Source organism: Hevea brasiliensis, chromosome 9 (genome assembly GCF_030052815.1).
Source record: "Hevea brasiliensis isolate MT/VB/25A 57/8 chromosome 9, ASM3005281v1, whole genome shotgun sequence".
NCBI classification, from domain to species: domain Eukaryota; kingdom Viridiplantae; phylum Streptophyta; class Magnoliopsida; order Malpighiales; family Euphorbiaceae; genus Hevea; species Hevea brasiliensis.
In genome coordinates, this window is record NC_079501.1 from 57,716,587 (window position 1) to 57,732,179 (window position 15,593).

The following is a 15,593-nucleotide window of genomic DNA, read 5'->3' on the forward strand; positions in this document are numbered from 1 at the left end:
CGGTTTCTTTAATTTTATATTATCTATTTCATTTTTATTTTCACCTGTACTAATTAACTAAATTTTTTTACCTGTACTAATTAACTAAATTTTTTTTGACATTTTTAATGTCATTTGTACCTTAATAAACCCTTAATTTTATCCCGAAAATTATTTTCTAGGGTTCCTCGCAGGTCTGGAGTCATCAACTATCTACGTAATGACTTCCCGGTACGGTTACCCATCGCCGTGATATTGTCTCGTTTAACCTAGTTACATTTCATTTTTTTTTTATTTTTTCTTAATTTTTCTTGGTCTTTATTTCATTAATTTATGTCTCCTCACCCTAGCTTAAGTGTAGTTCTAGATATTCTGACTGTTCGAACAGATGTTAGTTGTCAGAATAGTAGAACATATGTTCTACCTACGGTGAGGGCGTTACAATTTTTTCCCTCTAAATAAGAATTTCGTCCTTGAAATTTACCTGATGTGAAGAGCTGAGGAAACTGCTGCCTCATTGTCTCCTCACTCTCCCAAGTTGCCTCTTCTGTGTTGTGGTGTCTCCATAGAACTTTAACCAGTGGAATTCTCTTGTTTCTGAGCTCTTTGACCTCTCGTGCCAAGATTCTAATTGGCTCTTCTTCATATGTTAAGTCAGGTTGCACAATTATCTTTTTTGCTGAAATGATATGTGAAGGATCTGATCTGTATCTCCTGACCATCGACACATGGAAGACATTGTGAATCTTGTCCAGCTCAAGTGGTAAAGCTAGTCTATAGGCTACTAGACCCACATGTTCAATGACATTGTATAGATTAACAAACCTAAGACTTAACTTACCCTTCATGCCAAATCTTAAAACTTTCTTCCAAGGCGATACCTTGAGAAATACCTTATCACCAACCTCATACTCTATGTCCTTTCTCTTTAGGTCAGCATAGGACTTCTACCTATCTGAGGTAACTTTCAAGTTATCTCTAATTAGCTTCACTTTTTCCTCTGTCTATCTCACCAGGTCTAGGCTCATTACTTTCTCTTCACCTATTTCTGTCCAGCATAAGGGAGTCTCGCATCTCCTCCCATACAATGCTTCATATGCAGCCATTTTTATGCTAGCTTGGTAGCTATTATTGTAAGCAAACTCTACTAAAGGAAGATATTTCTCCCAACTTCCTTCAAAGTTAATAATGCAGCTCCGAAGCATATCCTCCAACACCTATCATGTAATTCATGTTATGTCATTATTATCAATATTTTAACATTTATACAATTTACTAAGTTCTAAGGGTTACCTAAGTCACCCTTTCGGTGTAACACCCCTATTTGCATAGCCTGGTATATTTCACTGTTCCGGTGATCGGAGTCGGTCCGGACAATTAAGGAGATTAGAACCACATTTAAGACAACTTGATAAACCATAAACACAAATAATTAGTAACTGTCAATTAGTTAAGTATAAATAAGAAAAACAGAACATAAGAAGTTAAACGAGCCGAGAGTCACAACGATGGGTGGCCTTCTCGAGAACGACTATAAAGTCGATTTAAACTCAAATTTCGAACCATAAAATGTGACACCGCGGTCCTTAGGACTATTATGAACACAGTGGAAAAGAGAAAATCACAAAAAAGAACTGTTAAGCCAGTCAAATAATTAGGTCAGGGAGCCGAAAGAAATATTGAATTATTCGTAAACCGGGTTGAACCGGTGAGGGGCAATTTGGTCAATTGACCCCGAGAGCTGACTCCTGACCTAACTGTCAAATAAAATAGGAGAAAAGAAAATTTCAGAGTTGGGAATTAAATTAGAGAACTAATAAAAAAAATAAATGAAAAAAAAAGAAAATGAAAAAGTGAAGGGAGATGACATCATGCATGATGCCATAAATATTAGAATTAATTAATTTAATTAATTTGATTTTGGGTCTTCCATAAGACAAAAGATATATAGAAAAGAAAAGAAAAAAAAAAACAAAAAAGAGTTATCTTCAACCCAAGTGCCGTCCTCCCTCTCTCAACTCTCCCTTTCCACAAACTCCATTAAAGCTCAATTTTGAGCTTGTATATTATAAGATTTCACCATAGAAAAGTAAGCTACCATAGTTAAAGCTTGTCTAGGCAACTTGAGAAGAGGATTGAGCAAGAAAGAAAGAAGGAAAGAGGGGTGGAATTGAAGATTAAAATTCAAAGTTTAAGGTTAGTGAATTTAAATTAAAAATTTATGTTTAATATTTGTGTTCTTGGTGTAGGTAACTTAGATCTTAACTTAAAATGAAATAAAAACATTGTGGAAAGACCAAACTGAAATTCAGCCAACTAGGGTTACTATGCATATGTTTTAGTTTTGATTGAATTTAAAATGTTAGGCAAGCTTACATGAATGGGGTAGTGAGATTGAAATGCTTAAATGTGATTAAATGCAATAACTTAGTGTGGTTAGGGTTTTGGGACACTTAGGGTTAGAGACAAAAATGTGAGGAAGTGGTAAATGGTGTCTTTGACCTAATGTAAAGTGAGAAATGGTCATTTGAGACCTAATGAAGAGTGTTAGAGGTGTTGTAATCAAAACCAAATTCGGATTGAGTATGGCAGCATGACCAAATTACCTTTGAGGGACCAAAAATGAAATTTTACAAGTCCAATTGGTATGAGACCAATTGGGAATGAAAATAAACACTAAATGACACAATTTTCATTTAGGAAGCATGCCCAAAAAGTGAACAAAACCTAGTGAACAAATTGACCAAAGTTGAGAAATCATAGTCTGTCCTGTACAAACTGATCAAATGAATAGTGTTTGTTCATTTGGCCATAACTTGAGCTAGGCAGGTCTAAATGACCTAAAATTTTACCAGTTGTTAGATGAGATATAGACCTAAAACTTTAAAGAAGAACACAAACCCAAATTGTGCCATTAACTAAGTCATTTGGCCAACCCAAGTTGGTAACCTAAAACTGCCAGAACCAAAAATTGCCCAGAATTCTGGGTTGAGTCCAATCCGGCAGCCATGGTTCAAATGGCTATAACTTGAGCTACGAAACTCCAATTGGAGTGATTCAAAAAGGAGAATAAACTTAAGACAATAGGAAACATTTTCTATGAAGAAAATTTTGTCAAATTCTAACAGTAAAATGACCAATGGAACATTGAAACCTTAGATACCAAAACTGAAAATTTATCAAATTTGCTTAAAAGACTTAGAATTTGAGTAAACAACCAAAACCAACAAATTTAGTGACCAAAATGTGGTATGTGGATAAAGTTGGAATTCCCATACCTATTAAGCCTTAGAAAGTCAACAAATTGACTTGAATAGTACCATGAATAGTAACTCCAAAATGAAAATTTCCAAGAATGTTAGTTTATGCATATTTGGGCTAGAATAAAGTATTTATGAATTAATTATTGGATTTATTGTGAAATAAGATACTGAAACACTATAAATTTTGTGTTTTAGCTAAAAAAGACCCGAAAGGTATAAGGGACTGAGTCAAGGCCTAGAGGCAACTCACGTTAGGTTTGTGCACAAAAATTTTTAAATTATAGTTTTCATAATGGAAATTGATTTGTTATACATTATGAATGTGTTTTGTTCATTGTGAATTTCTAGAATGTTGTGTTGCCTATTTTTCAATGGAAATTTGGAATGAAAATTATTTATCGATTTATATGAAATATTTGAACAAATGGTTTTGAATTTAGTTATGGCTTTGAAAATCTTATTTGAAAAATAGTGTGTTGCCTACTTTATAAATGAAAAGTTTAGAATGAAATATGATTTGTGAATTGCATAAAATATTTGAACAACTTGATTTAAATTATTTTTAATTCACACTTGGCATGACAATATTAATATGTTCCTCCACTTGTGGGGTGAGCTTGATATTTGATTATATTCCTCCCTCTCTGGCTTTCCAGTCTGAGGGGTGAGTTTGGATGAGTACTCATTAGCTAGCTAGCCATCTCCCTCATTGATTTCGATTAGTGGGGTGAGTATGCATTGTCGTGATGTACACACGGCATGTTCGGAAAATTTTGTGTCATAGCCTAAGTTGTGTTACTGTTTGGCAACACTATGTTTATTAAATTGTTTGATCAAGTTGTGCTATATGAAGTTTTGAAAATTATGATTTGTTATAAATGTGATTTGAGAAAAAAATTTGTGAAATGCGATTATGAGATTTTTGAATGATGATTTGTTCATAAATGTTTTATATTTTGCATTTTATGCTTTATTGTGCACTACTGAGTATTTATATACTCAGCGATAGCTTTAACTTGCTGTCGCAGATAGGGAAAATGATATAGCAGCAGAGCAAGCTACTACAGTTAGAGAGGAGCAAAATTGAAGAATTTTTGTACGGATATTTGTCTATACCCTGGTAGTTTAGTTTGATGTAAATATGATAGCATGCATATGTATCTCTGTAATTTGAGCAGTTGTACAGATAAAATTGTAATAATATTATTTTTAAGATTTTGCATCTGTAAATTAACTTATGACTGTAAATTAATGATTTAAAATGTAATAAGCATGAGTTATGAAATGTTTGAGATATTAATTCTTGATATGAAATTTGGATTTTAAATTGAAGTGTTGCTATTGCTGTTGATTTGAAGTTTTGTGGTTACAAATGGAGTTGTGATTGAGAAATATATTGGGAGTTTCTATTTTCAGGTTTTGAAGAACTATTTTCTCAAAATATAGACGGCACTCTGTCGAAATTTTTGTAAAAATTGCAGAGATTTTAAATATCCAAAAATTTAATTTATTTTTGGACTTTAAATAAAGGTTTTTAAAATTTCAAAAAAAATTTTTACCTACCAATTCTAAAATGAACGAAAATTATTTTAAAATCCCTTGTAGTATATTTAATGGGTTATCAGTAGGTGAAGTACGGTAATTCATTAGGTGTACTACGGGAACATGTTACATCTTACGAGGACTAGGGTGTGACATTCGGACCGTCCATCCTTTTGAGGATGAATAGCCGTACTGAAGTGCAGTTGAGTGCCTAACGACTTCTATAACTTCTTTCAAAACCTCGAAGTAAACCTTTGGTCTCGGTCAGATATAATCGATGTTGGCACTCCATGTAACTGTACTATCTCAGCTATATGGATTTCTGCTAATCTCTCCAGTGAGTAGTCGGTTCTGATAGGTAGGAAGTGAGCTAACTTTGTTAATCTGTCCACAATCACCCAGATGGTGTCATGCTTCTTCTGTATCAATGGCAGCACAGTTACAAAATCCATGGTGATGCGGACCCATTTCCATTCTGGTATAGATATAGGTTACAACAACCCCGATGGAACCTGATGCTCAGCTTTAACCTGGTGGCATGTCAGACATCTGGTTATAAAATCACCAATCTCCTTCTTCATTCTAAGCCACCAGTACTGTGCCTTCAGGTCTTGATACATCTGGTACATAGATTCTGCCTTTATAATATAGGCACCCATCTCCTTTTAGCTCATAATCAGTCTCCTTCCCGTCTTTAACTCTTCCCATAACAATTATCAACTTTTCTTCCCTTATCTGTGCTTCTTGTATTTGCTGTAGCAAGCTTGGCTTTACACACAACTCAGCCAAAATAGTCCCATCTAGAACTAAGGACAAGTGAACATTCAATGCTCTTAAAGCCATCATGGACTTCCTACTCAGTGCGTTAGCCACTACATTTGCCTTTCCAGGGTGATAGTCTATCACACAGTCATAATCCTTAAGGAATTCAATCCATCTCCTCTGTCTCAGATTAAGTTCCTTCTGGGTTGGCAAGTACTTCAGACTCTTGTGATCAGTGTAGATGTAACACTTCTCACCATATAGGTAATGCCTCCATATCTTCAATGTAAATATTATTGCTGCCAATTCCAAATCATGTGTTGGGTAATTCTTTTCATGTGGCCTTAGCTGTCTGGAAGCATAGGCAACTACTTTCCCTTCCTACATTAGAACACACCCAAGTCCGTTGTGAGAGGCATCACTATAGATCACATAGTCTTTCCCTGACTCTGGCTGTGTCAACACTGGAGCCTCTGTGAGCATAGCCTTTAGCTTTTTAAAGCTAGCTTGGTATTTGTCATTCCAGTCAAACTTGACATTCTTATGTAGCAGCTTAGTCAGTGGGGCTACAATAAGGGAGAATCCCTTCATAAATCTCTTATAGTATCCTGCTAACCGCAAAAAGCTTCTGACCTCTGTTGCATTTCTGGGAGGCTTCCATTCAACTGCTGCTTTAATCTTCTTTGGATCTACCCTGATTCCATCTGCTAATATAATGTGTCTAAGGAAAGATATCTGCAGTGTCTGTAGTGTGTCCATCTTCCATTCACACTTGGATAACTTGGCATACAACTGCTTTTCCTATAGTGTTTGTAGTACTACTCTTAGGTGTTCATCATGCTCCTCCTGGTTCTTAGAATACACCAGAATATCATCTATAAAGACCACTACAAACCGATCTAAGTAGGGATGGAAGATACGGTTCATGAGGTCCATGAAAGGTACTGGTGCATTTGTCAGCCCAAATGGCATCACTAGGAACTCATAGTGTCCATACCGAGTCCTGAAAGTAGTTTTTAGAACATCTGTCTCTTTTACCCTTAACTGATGGTAGCCTGATTTGAGATCTATTTTGGAGAATACATCGGCTCCCTTCAGTTGATCAAACAAGTCATCTATCCATGGTAAAGGCTATTTGTTTTTCACAGTCACCTTATTCAGTTACCGGTAGTCTGTACAAAGCTGTAGTGTACCATCCTTCTTCTTCATAAATAACATCGATGCTCCCCATGGTGACACGCTTGGGCGTATGAAGCCCTTATCTAGTAACTCCTGTAACTGAACTTTTAACTCTCTCAGTTCAGTAGGTGTCATCCTATATAGAGTAATGGAAATCAGTACAGTACCCAGCATAACCTCTATAGCAAACTGCAATTCTCTATCTGGTGGTAAACCAGGCAACTCTTCAAGAAATACATTCGGAAAATCACATACAGTGGGGATGTCCTGTAAACTCGGGCTAGTCTCACTGGTGTCAACCACATGTGCTAAGAAAGCCTCACAGCCTTTCCTCATCAATCTTCTGGCTACTGTGGCTGATATAATGGTAGAAAGACAACCCATTCCTTCACCCACGACTGTAATCTCATTTCCATCTGTTGTTTGTAATGAAATCTTCTTCAACCAACAATCTACCATCACCTGATGTGTAACGCTCTAACCATAGGTAGTCCGTACATTCTACTGTTTTGATGACTAATATCTGTTTGGACAGTCAGAATTTCTAGAACTACACTTAAACTATAGTGAGGAGACATAAATTGATGGAATAAATGTTAAGAAAATATAGAAAAAAATTTAGAGAAAATAAAATAAAATTTAGAGAATTTATTAATTGGTACAAAAATAATAATAATAACCTGATATACACTATAAAGGGCATTTTAATCATTTCACCCCCAGAGGTAAATTTTGACCTAAATGTCAAATTAAAAATTTAGAGAATAAAATAATGAATATAAATTAAAACTTTATGAATTGAATTAGAAAAGAAAGAAGAAGAAAAAAGAGAAGAAAAAAAAAAAAAGAAAAGAAAGGAAAAAGACTTATGAAATTTTAAAAATTAAAGTACAACATATATAGAATATATAAATACCCACAAGAGACAAAACCCACCTACTAAGCCATCATCTTCTCCACTCCACTTCTTCTCTCTTCTTTGAGCCGGCACCTTGGTCCTCTCTCCACCATTTTTATTCAAGCTTAAAGCTTGATTTTTCTCCTCACTCACTTACCAAAACCCTTAGCCCTCTTCACTAAAAATCATCCCCACGTCTAGATTAAGCTATTGGTACTCATAAGAAGAAGGAAAGTTAAAGTTTGGGAAGTTAAAAGTTGGGTTACAAGAGGTAAGTGCAAAAATACCACTCCCTCTCTTCTTTAAACCTTGTAAGAATGATGAGATGGGTGAGTATCACATGAAAATGAAAACAAATGATAAGAAAATTAAATACCCTAATTTCGGCAGCCATGGAACCCTTGGGGTTTGATGATTTTAAATGATGAAAATGGGTTCCATGAGAATGTTTGATAAGTTCATATGATTAGGAGTTTGAATGTGTTATGTTTGTGCAAATTGGATATTTGAAATTAGGGTTTATGTACATGATTTGAGGATTATGTGAGATTGTTAGAATTTGACTTGGTTGAGATGAGATTGTTGCTTATAGAAGTGCTATGTATGTAAATTGAAGTAAGATAGTTGGAGGAGATTGAATATTTGGGAGTGCCATTTTCTGCAGGTTGGGACTCAATGAGTCCAGTGTGTTTGATGAGCCATAACTGATTGTGTGTTACTCCAATTGGTATGAGGCTAATTGGAGGTAAAACTAGACCCAAAACACCCATTTTCCATGAAGAAACCATGCCTAAATTCTGTCCAAAATTTGACTTAAACACTGTCCACATCCGAATGACCCTGCACAAAATCCAGAAAATCACCAAATGAACAGTACATATTAATTTGGTCATAACTCCCTCTATACTGGTCCAAATGACCTGAATTTGATACCATTGGAAAGCTTAGATATAGGGCTGCAATTTTTATGAAGATCATAGAACCATGCCTAAAACCAAACCAAATTGCTGGCCTAAGTTTTGTGATAAAACTGCCCAGAATTAGGTTGTCCAGAAACTGCTGGACATAAACTTACCCGACCAGTTTCGGCAAAATGGCCATAACTTGGTCTACAAGAACTCAAATGTAATGAAACCAGTGGCAAAATGTCCACAAGACACAGACCTACAAAATTAGTATTTTGACCAAAACCCAGAAATCAAGAGAACTAGGTCAAATAGTTGGAACAAATCACTGCATCAAAACCTGGAATTTGACCAAACTTCATTTGACCCTAGAACAGTCTTTTAGTCATATCTCCCACTAGAAAAATCCAATTGAGATAAGTCGTACCTTTCTAGAAACCTTAAAAAGAGGGCTCAAACATTGTTTTAGAAACCTTCCTCAAATTATGCCTATAAGAACCTTAAAAATTGACCTGCAGTCACTGACCTGAACTGAACACCTGTTGGCACAGGGCATATGAGTCTAGGTCAGTTAATTGGCCATAAATAATTCCACAAAACTTGAAAAATTGTGATACAAATTTCTCAATGATCATAAGACATAGGGTAACAATTTCTATGAAGATCACTATGCCTAAAAGTGACTACAACATGTTCCATTAATTAGGTAAATTTTAAGTCCAAAAGCTACCTAGTTAAGGAATCAGAATCTCGAAATGAATCAGTTATGGGTATCCAACCATAACTTGAGTTCTAAAAATCAAATTGACATGATTCAAAAGCAAAAATAAAGATAAGACATAGAGGAACAACTTCCATGAAGGAAGTGTGGCCAAACAATGGCTACAAACTGATTTTATGGATAGGCAAAAGTAAGACACAAAAACTGAAACCAAAGAAGGGTCTATGAGATAAATTATCTTATGGTAGGGAATTTAACACTAACAAACCATTAAACACTAAACCACATGAAAGGGGTATGTGGGACCTATTTTCCCACTATGAAGTGATATGAACATTTCAAATAAATAAGTAATAATGTGATATTGCCCATAGTATACCTAGACTTATTTATTTAATTTGGATCAATTGGTATACCAATTAGGGATTATAGATAGCAGTACTGCCCATAGGAATAATCATTAACAGATAAAATCTGTCTGATATGATTGTTCTACAGGCTTTATGCCTACCCATTGGCCATTTTGCCTAATATTATATCTGGCTTAAATGCCGGCCCACAGGCTTTATGCTTGACATGACCGATGTATGCTGGATAAACATATGGCTGTCTAACTAGTATACTCAGGTGTATCCAGTTTTTATAATTTATTATAGGTTTCTTGGGCACTGATAATAATTAATTAAGACTAAATATACAATAAGTAAATAGAAACGATCCCAATAATTTTAATTATTTTCAAAGTGCAATAAAAATGTAAAAGACTCAGAAATTATGAATTGCCATTATTATTTCAATTGTTTAGTTATTATTATTATAAATTATGCACCACTAAGTGTTATGCTTAGCGCGTTGATTTTCCATCGCGTAGGTATTGGAGACAGTCTGAGCAGGCATAACAGCAGCAGCAGTAGTGCTCATACAGAGGCCGATCAGATTTGCCAGTGTCTACTAGTCACCTCTACAATTTTATTTTTTTGGTAGGACCCATATATGTCTAGATTTTGTTCTTTTGTTCATTGTACATAAACACATGTTGTATTTCATTTTTAATTGTAAATAAACTTTGAGATTTTAATGTAAACTTGTAATTTATTATCTATGAATTTCTAAATGAATGCAATAGACGATACCTTTTAAGATCTCATAAATAATTATGAATGATATGATACAATAGAATATGATATGAAAATGTGTGAAATGAATATGAACATGTTAACAGGTGATTAGTGGAACCCGCCAGATGCTAACCAAATAGAGGAGGCTCTATCCGGGTCTCCACAAAAACAAGTTATAAAAAAAAAATTTCTACACATGGATTACCATTTTTAAATGATATTAAAAGTTTACAAGGGACATGATAATACAAGATAGGGTGCTCCAGCGCCAAATGTGGCACTTTTTGCTCGGCTATATAGTAGATGGGTAAGGGGCGTCACATTTTAGTGGTATCAGAGCATAAGTTTAGGCAGTCCTAGACCTAGATAGTAAAAAATAGATAGAGTGCATCACATGCATGGGCCTTTAAATAGAGTCGAGGTGACACTAATGCAGATATGTTCTTTGTCTATTTTATGGTATTGATGGCATCTGATCTTTCAGAGCATGGACCTCTAGGACCAATAGAGGAGGAGGTAGAGAGTCATGCACCCACACCTGCTCCTAGTAGGGAGCAAAACAGTAGAGCCGAGTCATCCCGTGGTATTGCAGGGAGAGCACAGCAGGCCTTCATGGAACAGATGACTCAGCTACTCCGTTAGGTCACCGGAGCTATACCTCAGCCACAGCCACCACCTCCACCTCCACAGCTACAGCCACAGCCATCACCACTTGTACAGCCACCACCGCCCCCACAGTCGTGACCTATTCACAGATCCCCTCTAGAGAGACTGCAAAAGTATGGGGCAGTTGACTTCAGGGGTAAGAAGAAGGATGATTCAGCCACTGCAGAGTATTGGCTGGAGAGGACAGAGAGGGTATTGCAATAGATGCACTGCACCCCAGAGCATTATTTGGAGTGTGCTCTGTCACTGCTATAGGAGGATGCTTATAGATCGTGGGTGACAGTATCGAAAGTGGTACAGCCTGCACAGATTACCTGGGAGTTCTTTCTGGCTGAATTTAGAAAGAAATACATCAGCCATGTGTACTTAGAGGCAAGAAGGAGAGAATTCCTAGCACTGAAACAAAGGCAGCTTACAGTCTCTTAATATGAGCGAGAATTCGTGAGACTTAGCAAGTATGCATTGGGTTGATGCCCATAGAAGCTGATAGATGCAGAAGGTTTGAGGATGGACTAAATGACAACATCAGGTTGATAGTGAAATCTCATCACTTCACAAATTTCTCCCAGTTGATAGCATCAGCCCTTGATGTGGAGAGGGTCAGAAATGAAGAGCAGTCCAGAAAGGACAAGCAATGTAAGAGGGGTTCTAGATCTAGTCAGTCTAGTTTAGCAGACACGGGTAGTAAGAGGCCCAAGGAGTCTTAGGGTCAGACTCAGGATCGAGGTAAGAAGCAAAAATGTATATTTGCCCCAAGGAGAGGAGGAGGACAGTCTGGTGCATCAGTGGGTAGTTCTCTGGGTATAGCTGCATAAAGATCAGCCCCACCACCCCGTTGTACACATTGTGGGAGACCCACAAAGGAGAGTACAGATTGTTGATTGGTAGATGTTTCAGATGTGGGTCTATGAATCACTTCATGAAGGATTGTCCATAGAGGAATACTAGTGTTCCCACTGCTCCACCCTAAACAGAGAGACCTGCCCCAGCAGCATAGAGGGGTAGAAGACCTATGATAAGTGCATAATTTATTAATTTTACTCCCATCACATTTAGTGTTTCTAGTGTGTTTTCATGCATAGTTCAGTTGATTAAAGTATATTTATCATTTAGGCATATCTTTAGAAAGTTGCTGGAATAATTGTGTTAAATGGAGAAATTTTCAGCATTTGACCTTTGCTGTATTTTTTAGGTGTTTCTAAAGTTGTGGGTCTCGAAATTGAGTGCTGTTTAATCCATTGAAAAGATAAGATAGAGCACTACAAATGATAAAGAGGGACCAAAGCCCAAATCAGTCTCCATGGTTGACAAAATGAGCTATGGATCTATTACAAAAGCCCAAACTTAATGTGTCACGACAAGTTTTAGTATTTATTTTGTATCTAGAGTTCCAAACGTCCAAATGAAGCAAGACCAAGCCCAATTGAACCTTAAGAGCTACCTCTACAACTTCTATGAAGGGCTGGACATGAGATGAGGCCATTTTAATTATGAAAAATGGCAATGAAGTCGTCAATATGGGCTGGACTGTCTATCTGAACAAGTCCTAGTTTTTAGGCTATAACTTAGGCTATAGACTTTGGATTTAGGCAAATGAGTACCCGTTGGAAAGCTAAGAAATAGGGCTACAACTTTCCTGAAGAGGGCAGAGACAGATTCGGAAAGGAAGTCACTGAAAATTGGCCATGATTTCAGAGACTTGAATGCAGGCTAAAAATCTGTCTTTTGAATTTCAAAACTTTTCCAAGTTTGGTTCCTATCTTTGGGATGAGGTTTTTTATTATAAATGCGTCTTTGTGCAGCAGCTAAAAAACATCCAATTCAAACCTTCGATCTCCATAGAAAACCATTCAGCAGCCTCTCGGCCTTGAATAACTTCATTATCCATTCACTTTTTTGAATTTCGTCTTTATTTTTCCTTTATTTTTTTATAAGCCATGAACATGAGTGGCTAAGTTTTTAATTCAGTTCAAGAGATTCAAGTTCTTTGCATGATTTGTGATACTAGGTTCTTAATTTAATTTATGTCTTTTTGAATATCTATTATTTTCTGATTTCATTGTCTTTGATCTATTGAATGATTTGCTAAAAAGGCCTATTAGTTAATTGTTTGATGTGATCAATTGCTAGTTCATCTTCATAATCCATAATTGTTGTGTAAGATTGAACATGAGTAGTAATTAGGTTTTATTGATTATGATCCCAGTTTTCGATAATAAGCTAAGGAAACAATAGGGTGAATTAAATGATTTATGCTTCATAGATTGTTATTTAGCTTAACTAATTCCTATTCTTAAAGCAATTATTAATTTAATGAGGATTGCTTAATACGAATTCAGTTAATAATTAGAGTCAACAAGAGTGCTGGGCTCGAATTAATGAGTATAGAGAAGTTAGGGGTTTATCTCGCTGTTTGGTAAATTTACGTTAAGTATTCAATAAGAGATGATTGTATTTCTTTTATCTATGATTGAATCAATGCATTGGAATGCAATTACCTTGGACTAAAGTTTGTTTAATTTGAGAGTTTTTTATTTAATTTTAGATCTTAATTTTTTATTTTTGATTTCTTCTTTGGATTGCGAATTACCTCCCCCCCCCCAAACCTTTTTTTCTTTTTTCATTACACAAGTGCACGAAATTTAATAATTCAGTCTCTAGGGTTCGACCTAGACTTACCACTTATTGCAGAAAAATATTTCATTACTGGTAATTTCAATTAATTTAATTTCTAGTGGAATCGACAACCATTAAGAATTTTAGCGCTGTTGCCGGGTACTAAAGTTTATTGGATTTCGTGTTTTTAGTGTTAGGATATTCTGTTATTAACTTTGTTTAAGGAGTGTTGCTGTTTTCAGGTTTTCAGAAAAAAAATTACGGTGTTACTATTTATCGACAGATTTTTGGTTGAATTAGGAGGGTGGCCCATACCTATTTTGAAGGAAACAACATTCTGATCAAGACCAATCAATCCATATGATTCTTTAGCCCCACTCTCTTGAGGCCAAATTCGATTGTTTTCTAGGGTTTTGAGGCATTTTTTTGTTTTTACTTTAATTTTTTTTTTGTTTATGACAGAAACTTCTCAATTTGGTGAGTTGATCTTTGATCCAGAAGTAGAAAAAGCAGCTAAACGGTTGAAAAAATTGGCTAAGCAAGCTAGGCAGATTCTGAGTACATCTGAAGGAGTCCAAGTTCCAAGGGAGTTAAGTTCGGATTTGGATTTGGATTCAAATTCTAAAAACAAAACAATGGCTGCTAGAACTTTGAAATAGTTGGCTGCTTTTAATCTAAACCAACAGCCTTTGTGTATCCAATACCCTGCTTTCAATGTTGCTTTTGAGTTGAAATCTGGACTAATCCATTTGTTGCCTAAGTTTCATGGTCTTGTAGGTGAGGATCCAGATAAGCATTAAAAAGAATTTCATGTTGTGTGTTCCAGCATGAAACATCAAGGAGTTTCAGAGGATCATATCAAGCTTCGGGCTTTCCCTTTCTAACTAGAGGGCACAACTAAGGATTGGTTGTATTACCTTCCTTCTGGATCTATCAACTCATGGAATGGGATGAAGCAGATATTTCTGGAGAAGTATTTTCCTACTTCCCGTGCTGCCAACATGAGAAAAGAAATTTATGGCATCCGACAATACAATGGAGAGAGTTTGTATGAGTATTGGGAGAGATTTAAGAAGCTGTGTGCAAGCTATCCCCATCATCAAATAAGTGAGCAGCTGTTGATTCAGTATTTCTATGAGGGATTTCTACCAATGGACCGCAGTATGATAGATGCTGCCAGTGGAGGAGCTTTGGTTGATAAGACACCAGAAGAGGCAAGGAGGCTGATTGCTAACATGACAACAAACTCTCAGTAGTTTGGAATGAGAATGGATCACACACCCATGAAGGTTAATAAGGTAAGTACATTTAACCTTGAGAAACAGATTTCTGCTTTAACTTCTTTGGTGAGGCAATTGGCTATAGGGAAAATGCAAACTATTAAGGTATGTGGGATTTGTTCGGGTTCAAGTTATGCTACTGACATGTGTCCTGCGTTACAAGAGGATGAATCAATGCAACATGTTAATACAGTAGGAAATTATGGACAACCACAACACAGGTATGATCCCTTTTCCAATACTTATAATCTAGGATGGCGAGATCATCCCAATTTGAGTTATGGGAATCAACCTGTGCAAAATGGACACCAGCAGCAGAGACAAGTGAATCAACCACCTCCACCTCCCTCAAATCAAGGTATGTCACTTGATGAAATTATTAAGGCCTTGGCTAACAATACCCAATAGTTTCAACAGGAGACCAAAAATAGCATTCAAAATATAAAGAGGTAGATGGTTAGTTAGCTTCATCTGTGAGAAAACTTAAAGCTCAAGGTTTTAGAAAGCTTCCATCACAAATAGTCATGAATCCCAGAGAAAATGCAAGTGCTATATCGTTGCAGAGGGGGAAAGAAGTTGATAATCAGACTCCACATGAGTCAATGGAAAAGAAGAAGCAAGGAGCAAAAGAGTCTGAAGTTCCTGCAGTTGAGGTGCATACTAA

At 36.1% G+C, this 15,593-nt stretch overlaps 1 non-coding gene across 1 annotated transcript; it reads right to left on the minus strand.

The window, feature by feature from the left end:
• Positions 1-14,647: 14,647 nt before the first annotated feature.
• Positions 14,648-14,754, minus strand: LOC131183540 (small nucleolar RNA R71). The gene has a single exon (XR_009151589.1). It is a non-coding gene; the product is annotated as a small nucleolar RNA R71 (small nucleolar RNA).
• Positions 14,755-15,593: the final 839 nt, after the last annotated feature.